Source organism: Nicotiana attenuata, unplaced genomic scaffold, assembly GCF_001879085.1.
Source record: "Nicotiana attenuata strain UT unplaced genomic scaffold, NIATTr2, whole genome shotgun sequence".
Classification (NCBI taxonomy): Eukaryota; Viridiplantae; Streptophyta; class Magnoliopsida; order Solanales; family Solanaceae; genus Nicotiana; species Nicotiana attenuata.
Window position 1 is genome coordinate 10,510 of NW_017673297.1, and position 5,351 is coordinate 15,860.

A 5,351-nucleotide genomic window follows, 5' to 3' on the forward strand; every position below is an offset into this window, starting at 1 on the left:
GCGCTCAGGTACGAACTCAGCTGTGCCTGTCTCTGCACACATGGTGCAGGAAGTAATGTGAGTACTCCGACCCAGTGAGTAATAAAAATAAATAACGACTGAGAACATAAAATCCCACAAGGGCACAAATAATGCTATCTCAAGCAGCAACATCAGATAAACAGTAGAAACCAGTGAAATATAGTAAGAAAATCTTTTTGAAAACAGTTAAAAATCAATCATACTCAACCAGTAAGTCAGCCATTGTTACCTGACCGGTCAGCCATTGTTACCTGACCAAACGCGTATTACAGTGCCATTGTTACCACTGGTCAGTCATTGTTACCTGACAGGCAGTCATTGTTACCTGACCAAACGCGTATAACAGTGTCATTGTTACCACTGTTCAATATTTAATCACTCTAGATGGGTACCCGCGCTCACTGTGGGTGTGCAGACTCCGGAGGGGCTCCTACAGCCCAAGCGCTATCAACAAGGCCTGAAAGCCTGAACAATATCAATACGAGGCCTGAAAGCCTGCTCACAATGCACTCGAGGCCTGAAAGCCTCCTCACCTCGCTCATCATGCCCTCACATAAGGCCCTTGGCCTCAATCAGTCCAAAAATAGTCAAAGCCCCTCGGGCATCAGTAAACAATAATACCCAGCTCAACAATAGTTCAAATATCAGTTAAAACTCCAAGTTTGAGTAAAAATATAGCTGAGTTCATGAAATAGTGTAAATCACATGGACTGAGTTCAAATAGTATTTCAAATAGTGAAGGAAAAACAGTGATAACAGCTCACAAAGAGTTCAAACAGTCGGCAACAAGCCCAAGTATGGCAATGAGCCCAAAACATAGTGAAAACAACAAGTCATAACTGACACGCAGTAAAATATTATCCGGGCTGGACCAAGTCACAGTCCCCAATAGTAAATGACCCCGCGCTCGTCGTTGAACGCGTGTCTCATCTCAACACAGCACCAAGTTGTGCAAATCTGGGGTCTCAAGCCCTCAGAACATCATTTAAAATCATTACTCACCTCTAGCCGGTCAAAAGTCTAGCTCGCTATGCCTTTTCCCCTCGAATCGACCTCCTCGCGCGTCGAATCTGATCAAAACCACAAGGAATACATCACAATAGGCTAATGGATCATAACCCAATCGAAAAGACTCGAAAAATATCAAAAATCACGAAGTTGGCAAAACCCGAGCCCTGGGCCCACTTCTCAAAAAATTACGAAATTCACATCACCGGATTCCTCGCCTCGCCATGAGTCCATACATATCAATTTTTTCCAAAATCGGAGTCCATTTGACCCTCCAAATTTCGTTTCAAAATTACAAATTCTCAAGCCCTAGCTTTACCCCCTTTTGATGAATTTCAACCAATTTCCATGTTAAATTTAGCATAATTTCATGTATTTGGGTCAAGGGACTTACCTCCAATCACACCTAGTCGAAATCCTCCTTTAAATCCGTCCAATAGCTCTCAAGCTCGTGTAAAAATGGTGGAAATAACTTAACCCTCGCGGATGAAAATGATATTATAAAACCCCTTCTGCCTACAGCGATTTTCGCTTATGCGGTCCCGCTTCCGCATATGCGGGACCGCTTCTGCGGCCATTTCCCCGCTTATGCTGTTTCTCACTTAACTTACCACTTCCGCCTTTGCGACATATTCTCCGCTTCTGCGGATTACCAACGACCGCTTCTGCGGTTATTCACTCGCACCTGCGGACCCGCTGATGCGAAAAGGGGTCCGCTTATGCGGAACTCATCAATTCAACACCAGATCGCTTCTGCGCATTTCCACCCGCTTCTGCGGAACCGCTTCTGCGGTCCATTTCCGCAGAAGCGGAAATACCAGATGACAGAAATCTCAAACCTGAAGCAACTTCCAAAAACTCTCGTTTAACCACTCGAATTCACCCCGAGGCCCCCGGGACCTCAACCAAAAATACCAACACATCCTAACACCTCATTCAAACTTGTTCCAATCCTCAAAACACATTTAACAATGCTAAAACCATTATATCACATCGGATTCAAGCCTAAGTTTCTTAAAAACTTCCGAATTACGCATTCGATCAAAAACCCAACCAAAACATCTTTGAATGACCTGAAATTTAGCACACACATCCAAAATCGCCTAACGGAACTACTGCAACTCTCGGAATTCCATTCCGACCCCCGGATCAAAATCTCACCCACCAATCGGAATTCGCCAAAATACTAACTTCGCCAATTCAAGCCTAATTCCACACCGGACCTCCAAAATCACTTCCGATCACGTTCTTAAGTCACAAATCATCCCCCGAAGCTAACCGAATCACCGGAAGTCACATCCGAGCCCTCTAACTCAATAGCCAACTTCCGGTTGACTTTTCTAAAACAAGCTTTTCTTAAAGAGACTAAGTGTCTCATTTCCATCTAAAACCAATCCAACTCAACTCGATCACCTCAAATATCGATAATGAAGCATAGAGAAACATAAAATGGGGAAAATGGGGCGGTAACTCACGTGACGACGGGCCGGGTCGTCACATGACTACTGGATCTTCTTAATATATCACATAAATCATAAATATTATGAGAAAATGTTAATCAAGAGGGAAAAATGCGAGTTTTGTAATTTTTTATAAGAACAATAGAAGTAGAAATGGGAATTGAGTTGATTATTTTAGGGAAGGATAATAATAGTTTCTAATTTTACAGAGGAATGAAAAGCATGAATATGATAGAAAAAATAAAAGAATAAATAAAATCTAGAGAAGATAAAGAAATGAAAAAAAGAGCGATAAATAGAACTATAAATGAATATGCATAAGAAAGCGATGGGATTATCTATATTATTATAAAAGCATGAATAAAATGTTGCATTACAAAAATAACCTTTTAATATTAAGCATAATAACTCATAGTAGAAGGACATAATCGGAATTCTAAACATTAGCCTAGTAATCCTATTAATTTTAGGACATAATACTAAACGTTTGGAATCCTACATGATTACCTTTAGCTGATTTATATTAAGATCTCATTCTCTTTAGACTTTACATATAATGCAAATCTCTCCTCTTTTCCCTTCCTCTCGCGCTACAAAGAGAGTTGTTCGATGTAAACTTTTCCATTGGAACATTACCTAATTAGCTCCACACCCTGAAGTTACTTTCTGTTTCTGAAGTAAAGGCCAGGTATACGTTTTAGCGAAAATAATTTTCCGAGTAGGAATCAGCATACCAATTACAATCAATCCTGGATCATCTAAGCCTTGACACTGTGTACAAACATCGAGATGCAGGTAAAAAGTCTACTTTGATAGAAAAAATCTAAAGAACAAGGTAATTTCATCAACCATTAGTTTGTAATGCCATGAGGCGAAAAAGGCAAAATTATAAAAGCATGAATAATGTCACGACCCATTTCCAAAATAGGTCATGAGGGCACCTGACATCCTTGTCAGGCAAGCCATTGCGGAAACATCACTAGAATTTCTTATGTTGCTTCTAATTAGAAATAAGTGGAATAAACACTTAACTTGGAATTTAAACCAGAAGAGCGAAATACTGTAAATAATATAATTGCACAACCCCAAAATAATCGTCTACTAAAGTGTGTGCCAGAACCTGGTGTCACAAGCTACGGGCAACTAGTAGAATATACATCCAAAAGAATATCATACTATCCTACTGTCTGAATCCGAATAGACAGAAAATGAAAATACAAAGGAAAGACTTCTTCGGTTGCGGGTCAACATGGAGGGAAAGCAGCTCACCGTATAAGTCCCCAGTCCGCTCACGGATGCGCACCAGAATGATAACAAGATTCACCTGCGTCAAATCCTGTACATTTAAGTACAGAAGTGTAGTATGAGTACATAAACAACATGTACCCAGTAAGTATCCCATCTAATCTCGAAGAAGTAGAGACGAGAGGTCGACTCGATACTTACTAAGGTCGTGTAAAATGAGGAGAATTTATAACAAGCAGAAATAACTCAGTTCATAGGAATTAGCAGGTATAAAACAACAATTCTCCCTTTAGATTGTCATCATGAGTGTCCGTAAATATATGTAAGCAAATATGAAGTCTAACCCACAATAGAATGTCACATAAGTCATGCGCATATAATCACCGAGGAACGTACGGCCCGATCTAACATAAAAATAGTAAATTGTGCACTGCCGAGGGTCGAACGGCTCAAACCATAGGTGCATCTATTACCCCGCTAGCGAATCACCCGTGCGACGCGGTCAAATATAAATATTAATATATATCTAAGGAGTAGCTAGACGCAGAAATACCAAATATTCTCTTCTAAAAGACCAAACAGGATAAGGTTCATTCACTAGTCTCATTCTTCTTAATCAACAGTTATATGAATCCGAATTTAAGGTCACGTTACGAGAATATCACGTAGAGCATGCTTATGGGTCCTAGACTACCCGGACTTAACATAATAGTCGCTACGCACGGACTCTCGTCACCTAGTGCGTACGTAGCCCCCACAAATATTGGCAATTAATTCAATTATTATACCTATGGGGACATTTCCCTCTTACAAGGTTAGAAAGGAGACTCACCTCGCTCCGAAGCGCACTTCCAATATCAAGAACAAGTCCAAGCCCTTAATTCGGAGCCGAACGATCGCAAACTAGTTAAAATAAGTAAGAACTAGTCAATAAAGGCTTATAAGGCCGAATTCTAACCATTTAAGTAATTTCCCAACCCTTTCCACAAGTTTCCTAAATTCCGACCTCGGGCCCACGTGCTCGGATTCCGAGATTTCTCGAAAGAAATTGTTCTCTACAACCTAAGGATCAATAATATATGATTTCTAGTCCATTTCATAACAAATTTCATGCTTAAATCTTAGTTTTATTAAAACCCTAGATCTAGCTCTAACCCTTTGATTTTATCTAATTTTTAGTGTTTAATCTACCTAATATACATGTATTCAAACTAAAAATAAGTGGAAATAACTTACCTTGAAATGCTAAGTTGAAATCTTCTCTCCAGAGCCCCCAAATCGCCCCAAGGTTGAGTGTAAAATGATAAAATGGTGTTTGAGTTCTAATTAAATGAAGCCTACTATCCAGCGATTTTCGCTTCTGCGGTTAGGGTCCCGCATCTGCGGTCCCGCACCTGCGAAAAGGGAGCTGCATCTGCGGAACTGGGCAAAAGGGGCTGGACCGCTTCTGCGCTCTGAGGCCCGCATATGCGGAACTGCTTCTGCGGTTTTTAGGCCGCTTCTGCGGCTTGGGCCTAAGGTGGCTTGACCGCTTCTGCGGTCTAAGGGGTCGCTTAAGCGGAACCGCTTCTGCGGTCTCTGGGCCGCTTCTGCGGTTTCCCTTGTCCTGGCCCCTTT